A 12,326-nucleotide genomic window follows, 5' to 3' on the forward strand; every position below is an offset into this window, starting at 1 on the left:
GTATTTTATTTATTAGCTAAAGCAGTTCCAGACTCTGCTCAGATTCAAGGGGAAAGTATATGGACATCATCTCTTAACAGAAGAAGCATCAAAGAATTTGTGGCCATATTTAATCTGCCACATAAAGAAAGTTAGCAGTAAAACAAAGAGTTGAATCCAGGTCTTCTGCCTTCAGATGCATGCATGGGTCATAGCACTCATTCATTCTTTCATTCATTCATGATCCAAGAAACATTTCTGAAATGCCGCTGTCTGTTAGGTACCATGTTAGATGCTGAGCAGGATATAAACATTATCTTCTATTCTAGGATAGCCCACAGTCTAATGAGGTTAGTAGATATGTTCACAGATAATGCTAGATACTAATAGAGAGTTATGCCAAATGCTGGGGGAACACCGAAGAGGGAGGGAATATCTACAATGGGAAAGAGGGAATATCAGGAAGGCTTGCTAGAGAAATAACCTTAGAGCTGAGTTTTAAAAGCTGAAGAGAATTTGCTGAGAAGAGAAGACAGTGAAAGACTTTCTAGGCATGGGCCAAGAAGAGGCGGGGTGAGAGAGCATGGTACGTTTGGGAAACATTGAGGAGTTCACGTGATTGATGTGGAGAATGTGAGGAGTACAAGCCTGAAATTATTTTAATGATTTTTTTCCTGAGGTAGTCAGAGAGGTATAGGGAGAAGGTGATTGGAGACTTCATTTCAACCTAATGTTTTTCCTATTGATTCTAAGAGTTTTGACTCCAAATCTTTTCTTTCTCTGTTTCTATTTGCAACCCTCCCACCCTGTTTCTTCATTAAATCATGGCAATAGGATCAGAGGAAGATAAGGTCATTTAATGTTCTATATTTACATCCAGCATATAAACTCCAGTTTTCCAACATGTGTGCAAGTCTGGGTAACAGACTGTGTGTCATAAATATTCATCCTGCCTTTTCATATGGTTATTTGAAGCCTACATATTAAGCCTGACCTTAGTCCTTAGTGGAGTGGAGATTGATGTGGTTCAACAAAGAGGTATTTTACTTGGCAACAGACTCCAACATGCTAAGTCAAAGACCCATTCCAATACCTGTCCCCTGCAATGCCTTTGTGAAAATTAGAAAAATGTACATCCTCTGGGCAGATACAGGCTCACACCAGGTTTCAGTGGCTTGGAGAGTAGAGCAGGGTCTGAATATCAGCTGCCACTTGTTTCCTGCCTCTGGCACCTTTGTGACATGTACAGAATGTGTGACTCTATGTTCTGGTTTTGGCTAGTTATTGGTGTTCTATTGTTAAATTCAGAATGGAGCCTGTAGGAACAGACCAGAGAAGCTAGTTTCTGTCCCCTGCTCCCCACATCCTTTAATTATAAAGTATTCTGTGACTTACTGTTCAAACACTAAACAGATCATTCTCCTTCTTTGTCTTTATTTTCCTCTCTCTGAAAGCTCCAGGGACTGTTCTTTCCTACCTGGAATATAGAGCCCAATTTGTCAGGAATAAGTTTGGCAAGCGTAATATTCTATCCATACTTTCATCTGCCTCAGGAAAATGACTTTTCTTAAAAGTTGTTTTTTTTCAGTGCACAGACCATTTTGAAACACTAACACCAGGAATAAAGAAAGAAGGGAGAAAACATTGCCGACAATCCTGTCTCCTATCGTGGAAACTGTTTTTCATTTCTCCACATAACCTTGGTGACCATTGTCTCCAAGTTCCTAAATTCCAAACTCTGTCAACGTGTGTCATTTTTTATTGTTTTGTTTCATTTTATTTTCTGCACTTTTTACTGAATAGTATGTCCCCCCAAAATTTCATGTTTCATTCATGCATATACCCAACAAATATTTACCTAGTTCTTATAATTTGCCAGGTTCTATTTTAGATGACAAGGATTCAGTAATGAATATGCCAAAGCTCTTACCCTGAGGACTTAATGCCAGTAAGAGAGACATACAACAAACAATTCAAATGTCAGGTGCTATAAAGCAAATTAAAGCAAGGCAATGGAACAGAAAGTAATGTAGAGAGTGACCATTTTAGAAAATACCTCTTGGAGTAAATACACAATTACTTAATATTTCCCTATGATCAAACATTTGGATCATTGTTTCTGAGATTGTCTGTCAGTGAAATATACACATATATATATATATATATTTATTTATTTATATTTTTGGCTGTGTTGGGTCTTCATTGCTGCTCAGGCTTTCTCTAGCTGTGGCGAGCGGGGATTACTCTTCATTGTGGTGCGCGGGTTTCTCATTGCAGTGGCTTCTCTTGTTGTAGAGCACGGGCTCTAGGCACGCGGCTTCAGTAGTTGTGGCATGAGGGCTCAGTAGTTGTGGCTCATGGGCTCTAGAGTGCAGCCTCAGTAGTTGTAGCACACGGGCTTAGTTGCTCTGCGGCATGTGGGATCTTCCCGGACCAGGGCTCGAACCCATGTCCCCTGCATTGGCAGGCGGATTCTTATCCACTGCACCACCAGGGAAGCCCTATGTATTTATTTTTTATTTAAAAATTTCCTTTAGAATGAAACTCCAAAAGAGGACTACTGGCAGTTTTAGCTCCTGGTTTTACTGTAAAGATTGTAATCACCACAATTCATGCTTCAGAGGACAAAATGTTAGCAAGAGAGGATTCTGGGAAGACAGCAAAGTAGAAAGCACCAGGTTTCTATCTCCCCACCTAGACAACAACTTCACTAGCAGAATCTGCCTCATGTAACTATTTGGAACTCTGGATTCTATTGAAGGCTTGCTTACAACTTCCAGGGGAAGACTTGCTTCTGACCACAGAGGTGCAGACAAAGAGGCAGGCAGTTGTTGCTGCGCATCCCACCCTGTTGCAAGCTCCTACCCACATAGCTAAATTCCAGGGGATTTAAAGGGCTGGCACCCCTATTTCCTCCCCCCCACATTTTTTTCTTTTCCTTCTGATGGAATTGAAGGGAGAAATAGAAGGCTCGATTCTGGGGTTCTTTTGGAGGTTTGAATTTTCTCAGAGAAAGACAGGACGGCCACAAGGATAAAAGAAACAAACCGCAGCAACATCGAAGACCTTGAAAGGAACCTGAGGGTGTCAGGGGAGGAAAAACAGCAGCCACAAGCCCAACCACTTGTGTCTTCTGCCCCTTCCCACCTATCTTGCCCACCCCACCAGCCCACTCTGCCTGGGACTTGAAATCTGTGGCTGAAGGACCATCACCTCATAGCTTCAAAAATAATTAACAACCCTCCCTTCCCAAACACACCCAAATTCACTCATCCAGCGTTTACTTTTTTGAATCCACTCAGAACTTTTTTTCTACAACCCCCCTCCCTAAATGGAGTTGGTGGTGGGAGGGATGAATACTGAGCTGGCCTTAGTTTTTTTTAAAGAGACTTTTTGATCCAATGATGCCCCCCAAATAATTGAGTTTTGGGTTCTGGTTGATTGTTTTTTTTTTTTCCCCAAATTTTAACCCCCTCCACCCCAAGCCCGATAAAACCTCGATCATGGGTTCGGGTCCCATAGACCCCAAAGAGCCTCCTTAAACTTAAGGAAGCTGGATAGCTTCCTTAACTGAGATGGGGAAGTCAAGAGTGTGGATGGGATTTCGAAGATCTTCAGTATGATAAAGGAAGCATGAAAGATAGTGAGTCGTATTTACTTGAACACTCTCCTGCAGACCTGTTCACTAGAAATATTGGTCAAGTTTACTGATGTTGGTAGTTACAAGTTTCTTAACAATTGGCTGAAGTATTCAAAGACAACCAACAACATTCCCCTCTTGCAGCAAATTCTGCTGACACTGCAGCATCTACCACTCACTGTTGACCATCTCAACCAGCACAACACAGCCAAACTGGTGAAGCAACTGAGCAAGTCAAGTAAGGATGAAGAGCTCTGGAAATTGGCCTCAGTCCTTATCAGCGACTGAATGACTGTCATCCACTCCCAGAGCAGTACCCAGCCTGCTGAGAAAGATAAGAAGAAATGGAAAGAAGAGGGAAAGAGTTGAACCACCCCTCCTGAGTGACCTTTGACTGAGGTGAAGGCTGAGACTCAGACTGAGGAGGCCCCAGAGAAGAAGAGGGAGAAGCCCAGGTCTCTCTGAACCATGGTGCCCAGTCACGTCACATTCCTTTCCACTAGGCTAGAGCTGGAGACCCCGTCTTTGGTGCCTGTAAAGAAGAATGCCAGTGCAGTGGTGGTTTCTGACAAGTACAACCTTAAACCCATCTCCCTCAAGTGTCAGAGTTCCACAGCTGCCCCAGGAGATGCTGCACCCCTTGCAGAGAAGAAATACAAGCCACTCAACATGACACCCAATGCCACCAAAGAGATCAAAGTGAAGATCATCCCACCATAGCCTATGGAGGGCCCAGGCTTTCTGGATGCGCTCAATTCAGCACCTGTTCCAGGCATCAAAATTAAGAAGAAGAAGAAGGTGCTGTCATCCACAGCTGCCAAGTCAAGCCCGTTTGAATGGAAAACAAGCACAGAACCAAGCACAGCAAACCTTCTTCCCCAGAGCCAGCACCTCCTTCTGAGGCTATGGACACAGAACGTCCAGGGACCCCAGTTCCCCCTGTTGAAGTCCCAGAACTCATGGATACCGCCTCTTTGGAACCAGAAGCTTGGGATGCAAAGCCAGTGGAGATCCTAGCCAGCTGACCCAGAAGGGCAGGAAGAGGAAAACTGTGACGTGACCTGAGGAGGGAAAACAGAGAGTATTTCTATTTTGAACTGAATGAAACTGAACGAGTAAATGTGAATAAGATCAAGGACTTTGGCGAGTCAGCTAAGTGAGAGATACTGTCAGACCAACAGGCGTTTGAGATAGCCTGGTGTCTGAGCGACAACAACATGGAGGAGAATGTGCCCTGGGTGTGCCCCCGGCTCCTGTGCTGCTCTCACCTCTCATCACCCCTGGAAGCAGTAGCCAGGATCAGTAGTACATCCAGGCTGAGCAGGAGAAAGGGATCCTTCAGGAGCTCTTCCTGAGCAAGGAAAGTCCTCACAATCCTGATCCTGAGCCCTATGAGCCTATCCCTCCAAAATTCATCCCCCTAGATGAGGAATGTTCCATGGATAAAACCCCATATGTTGAGACCCTGGAGCCTATTAGGTTGGGTGGGCTGTGGTTCACCCGACGGGGTAAGTGTTTCCAAGTTGCCTTCTGTTCTGGACGATCTTATGGAAAACATGGGTGCCGGGAAGAGCCCCCAGGGTTCTGGAGGAGGAGGCATCGATGTCCAGGAGATCGTCCCTCCATCATGGGTAGCCCTAACAGTCATCCCACAGAGGAACTGCTGAAGCAAACAGACTATTCAGACAAGGTCAAGCAGATGCCGGTGCCACACAGACTCCTAGGCCCTGATCTGATAGCCAATGGTTTTCTACCGGGAGGCCCCGGGAGCCCCCAAGGGCATGCAGCACTTCCCCCCCTGAACCTAGGGGACCTATGGCAGGCCCCCATGGAGGCCCTGGGGGCCCTGGTGGGCCAGTGGTCCATGTCTCCTGGGTCCCCCAACCCCTCCCTGGGGGCACTGCAATCTCTTCTAGAATGACCCAGGTGTCCCCATGCAGGGTGGCCTGACGCTGGGGGTACCAGGACCAGGTCCTGGACCATCCCATAGAAGCCATAGTGGCCAAGGGGGAAATGAAACTCTTCCTCCTCTTCCATTCTGAGGGACCAGAGGAGGTTGCTCTGGAGGAGGACCCCCAAATGGACGAGGGGGCCATGGTGGAGGCATGGTTGGAGGCGGTGGGAATGGTCTCCATGAAGGCCCTGGTGGAGGAATGGGTGCTGGTGATGGACATCAGCCCTATGAAGGCCCTGGATATGGGGGGCCCCATGGCCACCAGCCTCATTATGTCCCTGGTCACTGAGGCCACGACCATCGAAGGCCACCCCCTAGTAAGTACCGTGGCTATGATGGCCCTGGCCATGGAGGAGGGGGTCACCAAGGGCATGATGGAGACCACAGCCATGGAGGAGACATGTCAAACTGCCCTGTTTGTTGACATATCATGATGTTCTCATAGCAACTGCTGCTATGAGAACAACTGTGCCTTCTACCACCCGAGTGTCAATGGCCCCTCCTGCCCTAGGAAACCACCTGCCCGCCCCATCCACACACACCCCTATGGACTGTAGCCTTGCTCCTTCCACATTTTTATGGCTTCTGTGAGGCCCATTTTCCCTTTTCCCCAGCTGATGAGCTGGCCCCCTCAGGGCCCACCTGCCTGGGTTCCTGTGGGTTTTCTGATCACTGGTGCACATTGATGTACATATTTTCCTCCAGTCTGGGGAGGAGAGAGACTGGACACATTCTGTACCTTGGACTGCTTAAGAGGAGACCCAGTTGCCTTCACTTTTTGAGGAGATTTGTCCTGTATCCCAAGCCCCTTTCTGGTATTACCCTTTTTACCTGAGAACCTAAAGCTGGTTATCCTGGAGAATACCTCTACTCTCCTACTGTGGGTCCTCCGCATGCACACAGAACTCTGATGCAGGATCAGCTGCACTTATGAAATCATCCCAGTCAAATTCATTCTTCCTTATGGGGTGGGGAGATGGCAAAAGGGGTATTGTGTATCTTACTGCACTGAGAAGGCTCAATCCAGCTGGATTTGAGTTCTGGAATACACAACATGTCCACTCCTCCTCTGATACAAGCCTTACATTCTGAGTCCTTTCTCAAGTAAGACTTTGCAATCTTCTGTGAATACCCAAGTTTGTATCATGGGTCTGCTAGGTTCAATGATGGCAAATTCATACTGGCATCCAGTGAAAGTTTCAGCTTGCATAGGTGAGGCCATTGATGGTGGTCTACAGCTCATTCTGGAAACTGTAAAACACTTCAGTGAGACCAGCTTTCTATCAGCTGAAGCCCAGTGTGCTGGGCCTGACAGTCACACTACTTGCACTCCTCTGGGAGTTAGCATGCTCCTGGCCTCCACCTGGAACCTTGTCAGTGTGAGGCCTCCAGCTCCCTTGCCCTGTCAGCCACCTCTGAATCCCCACCAAGTGCTTTCCTGGGTGGATTCAATAAGATGACTTGTCCTCTCACAGCCCTCTACTTCACTTGTCTCAGCATCAGTTGTTTTCTAAGAAAACAGTGCATTGGTTGGATTTTGTGCACAGTCTTGGGTTAGAGCCACAATGGATTTGAGGATGAGTATTTTCTTTTTCTTTTGCTTTTGTATATTTTGTATATTAATAATAAACAGTGGAAAGAGAAGCAGCTTATTAAAAAATAATAGTACACTCTACAACAATAGTTGGCAAAACACACATACCAAAACTTATAGGGCTCAGTGAAATCAGTTTTAAGGGGAAAATTTGTAGCTATAAACACATTTAAAAAAATAAAGATCTCAAATCAACAATTTAACTGTACAACTTAAGGAACTAGAAAAAGAAGAACAAATTAAACCCAAAGCTAGCAGAAGAAAAAGGAAATAATAAAGATAAAGCAGAGATAAATGAAACAGAATATACAAACAATGGGAAAAAAATCAATGAAACAAAAAGTTGCTTCTTCAAAAAATCAACAAAATTGACAAACCTCTAGCTAGAGGGACCAAAAAGGAAGAGAAAAGACTCAAATTACTAAAATCAGAAATGAAAGTGGGGACATAACTACAGATTCTACAGAAATAACAAGGATTATAAGAGATTACTATCAACAAGTATATAGCAACAAATTGGATTACCAAGATGAAATGGTCAAATTACTAGAAAAATAACCCAAGACTAAATCACAAAGAAACAGAAAATCTGAATAGACCTATAATGAGTAAAGAGATTGAATTCACAACCAAAAATCTCCCTTCGAAGGAAAACCCCCTTCCTGATGCCTTCATTGTTGAATTCTACCAAACATTTTTAAAAGAACAAACACCAATCCTTCCCAAACTCTTGCAAAAAATTGAAGAGGAGGGAACACTTCTTAACTCATTCTGTGAGGCCAGCATTACCCTGATACCAGAGCCAGACAAAGATACTATTAGAAAACTAAAGATCAATATCCCTTACGAACATTGATGCAAAAATCCTCAACAAAACACTGGCAAAGCAAATTCAGCAAAATAGTAAAAGGATTATACACCATGACCAGGTGCAATTTATTCCTGGAATGCAAGGATGTTTCATTATATGAAAATCAATCAATACAATACATCACATTAACAGAATGAAGGGGGAGAAACCCACATAATCATATCAACTGGCACAGAAAAAGCATTTGTCAAATTCAACACCCTTTCATGATACAGAACACTCAAACTTAAGAATATAAGGAAATGACCCCAATATAACAAAAGCTGTATATGAAAACCCACAGCTAACATCATACTCAGTGGTGAAGAACTGAAAGCTTTTCATCTAAGATCAGGACCAAGGTAAGGATGGATGCCCACTTTCACCACTTCTATTCAACATAGCACTGGAAGTGGTAGCCAGAGAAATTAGGCAAGGAAAAAGAAATAGAAGCACCCAAATTGGAAAGAATGAAGTAAAAGTATCTCTATTTGCAGATGGTGTAATCTTATATGTAGAAAATCCTAAAGATTCCCCCCCGAAAAAAAAAAAACCCTGTTAGAACTAATTAATTAATCCAGCAAAAAAGCAGGATACGAAGTCAACACAAAAATCAGTTGCATTTCTACATACTAAGAATGAACAATTTGAAAAGGAAGTTACAAAAAAAAAATCCTCTTACAATAGCATCAAAAAGAGTAAAATACTTAAGAATTAACCAAGGAGGTTAAGTACAATGAAAACTATAAAACATTGCTGAAAGAAATTAAATAAGACATAAATAAATGGAGACACATCTCGTATTTATGGAATGGAAGATTTAATATTGTTTAAATGTCAATATTACCCAAAGCAATTTACAGATTCAATGTAATCCCTACCAAAATACCAACTACTTTTTTTTTGCAAAAATAGAAAAAAAGCATATTAAAATTCACATGACATCTCAAGAGACCACAAATAGTCAAAACAATCTTGAAAAAGAAGAACAAAACTGGAGGACTCACGCTTCTTGATTTCAAAACTTCTAAAAAGCTACAGTAACCAAAACAGTGTGATACTGTCATAAATACAGACATATAGACCAATGGAATAGAATAGAGACCCCAGAAATAAACTATCATATATATGGTCAAATGATTTTTGACAAGAGTCCCTAGATCATTCAATGGGGAAAGAACAGTCTTTTCAACAAATAATTCTGGGAAAAATGGATATACATATGCAAAATAATGAAGTTGGGCTTTTAGCTAACATAATATTAAAAAATTCCAAATGGATCATGGACCTAAATGTAAAGCCGAAAAGAATAAATCTCTTAGAAGAAAACATAGGACAAAAGCTTCACAACATTGAACTTGGAAATGATTTCTTAGCTATGAATTAAGAACATAAATAACAAAAGAAAAATCAGACAAATGTACTTTATGAAAAATTTTAAATTTTGTGCATCAAAAGGCACTATAACAGAGTAAAAAGGAAAACAACAGAATGGGAGAAAATATCTGCAAATCATTTATCTGATAAGGCATTAATATATAGAATATATAGAGAACTTCTAAAACTCAACAATAAAAAAGCAACCTGATTCAAAAATGGGCAAAGTACTTGAATAGACATTTCTCCAAAGAAGATATACAAATAGCCAAGAAGCACACAAAAAGATGCTCACCATTGCTGATCATTAGGAAAATGTAAATCAAAACTATAATGTAGGGACTTCCTTGGTGGTGCAGGGGTTAAGACTCTACGCTCCCAATGCAGGGGGCCTGGGTTCGATCCCTGGTCAGGGAACTAGATCCTACATGCATGCCACAACTAAGGAGCTGGCGAACTGCAGCTAAGGAGCCCACAAGCCACAACTAAGGAGCCCAGGTGCCACAACTAAAGAAGCCAGCCGGGGGGGGCAGGGAGGGGTTGTGAATTGGGAGATTGTGATTGACATATATACACTAATATGTATAAAATAGATAACTAATAAGAACCTGCTGTATAAAAAAATAAAATAAAATAAAATTCAAAAAAAAAGAAAAAAAGAATATAAAAACAACAACAACAAAAGAAGCCAGCAAGCCGCAGCTAAGGTCCAGCGCAACCAAATAAAAAAATAAAAATAAATATTTAAAAAAAACTATAATGTGATATGACCTCACACTAGTTAGGATGGCTTCTATCAAAAAAACAGAAAACAACAAGTGTTGAGAAGGATGTGGAGAAATTGGAATGCTTGTGCACAGTGATAACTAGAGAGTTATTTTTTAATAGGTATCGCTATACCTATTAAGTTTCAGTTTTACAGGATGAAAAGAGGTATGGGAATGGATGGTGGTGATGGCTGTACAACAATGTGAAGGTATTTAAAACCACTGAACTGTACACTTAAAAATGGTTAAGGGGCTTCCCTGGTGGTGCAATGATTAAGAATCCACCCGCCAATGAAGGGGACAGGGGTTCGAGCCCTGCTCCGGGAAGATCCCACATGCCGCGGAGCAACTAAGTGCGTGCACCACAGCTACTGAGCCTGTGCTCTAGAGCCCATGAGCCACAACTACTGAGCCCACATGCCACAACTACCGAAGCCCGCACGCCTAGAGCCTGTGCTCTGCAACAAGAGAAGCCACCACAATGAGAGTCCGACGCACTGCAACCAGGAGTAGCCCCCACTTGCCACAACTAGAGAAAGCCCATGAGCAGCAACAAAGACCCAATGCAGCCAAAAATAAAAATAAATAAATAAATTTGAAAAAATAAAATAAACATTTAAGTAAGAAATTATGTCAATTCTCCCAGTGTTTTTCAGAAGATAGAGCAGCAGGAATAGTTTCCAACTCATCCTATGAGGCCAGCATTACTATAATTACCAAAACCAGAGAAAGACGTTACAAGAAAAGAAAACTGACCAGTCTTTCTCATGAACATAGATGTAAAAAGTCCTCAACAAAATATTAGTAAATAGAATCTAACAATGTATAAAATGAATTATATACCAAGTGACATTTTCCCCAGGTATGCAAGTCTCGTTCAACATTTGAAAATCAATTAATATAATCCATTACATCACAACCTTAACAGTCTCAAGAAGAAAAATCACATGATCATATTAATAGATGTAGGAAAAGCATTGACAAAATCCAACACCCATACATGATAAATACTCCCAGTAAACTAGGACTAGAGGGGAACTTCCTCAATGGGATAAAGAATATCTACAAAAAAACCTGCAGTAGCATTATACTGAATGGTGAGATTCCAACATTAGTGAGAAGATTTTCCACTGAGATAAAGAACAAGGAAAGGATGTACCCTCACACCACTGCTTTTTAGCATTGTCCTGGAAGTCCTAGTTAATGCAATAAGACAAGAAAAAGAAATAATTAGGGGAGAATGGACACACGTATATGTATGGCTGAGTCCCTTTGCTGTGCACCTGAAACTACCACAACATTGTTAATCAGCTGTACTCCAATATAAAATAAAAAGTTAAAAAAAAAGAAAAGGAAATCAAAGTTATACAGATTGAGAAGGAGGAAATCAAACTGATTTTGTTAATAGAAGACATGATTATCTCTATAGAAAATTCAAAAGAATCAACAAAAAACCCCTCCTGGAACTAATAAGTGATTATAGTAAGATTGGAGGATACAGTGCTAACATACAAAAGTCAATTGCTTTTCTATATAAACAGTAATGAACAAGTGGAATTTGAAATTAAAAACACAATATCACTTAACATTAGCACTCCTCAAAATGAAATACTTAGATACATACCTAATAAAATATGTATAAGAACTATATGAGAAAAACTACAAAATTTTGATTAATGAAATCTAAGAAGAACTAAGTGAATGGAGAGATAGTCCATATTCATGGATAGGAAGACTCAGTATTGTCAAGATGTCAGTTCTTCCCAACTTGATCTATAGATTCAATGCAATCCCAATGAAAATCCCAGCACGTTATTTAGAGGTTATCAACAAACTGATTCTAACGTTTATATGGAGAGGCAAAAAGACCCAGAATAACCAATAGATTATTGAAAAAGAAGAACAAGTTGGAGGATTGATGCTACCCAACTTCAAGACTTACTATAAAGTTGCAATAATGAAGACAGTATGTTATTGGTGAAAGAATAGACAAACAGATTAGTGGAACATAATAAGAGCCCAGATAGTCCCACATAAATATAGTCAACTGATCTTTAACAAAGGAGAAAAGGCAATACAATGGAGAAAAGATAATCTTTTCAACAAATAGTACTAGAACAACTAGACACCCACATGTGAAAAAATGGATCTAGACACAGGCCTTA

The 12,326-nt window shown here is 41.4% G+C and overlaps 1 pseudogene; it reads left to right on the forward strand.

Moving 5' to 3' along the window:
* The first annotated feature begins 3,482 nt into the window (after positions 1-3,482).
* On the forward strand, positions 3,483-6,130 carry LOC137760567 (serine/threonine-protein phosphatase 1 regulatory subunit 10 pseudogene; annotated as a pseudogene).
* Positions 6,131-12,326: the final 6,196 nt, after the last annotated feature.

This window comes from Eschrichtius robustus, chromosome 3 (genome assembly GCF_028021215.1).
Source record: "Eschrichtius robustus isolate mEscRob2 chromosome 3, mEscRob2.pri, whole genome shotgun sequence".
NCBI classification, from domain to species: domain Eukaryota; kingdom Metazoa; phylum Chordata; class Mammalia; order Artiodactyla; family Eschrichtiidae; genus Eschrichtius; species Eschrichtius robustus.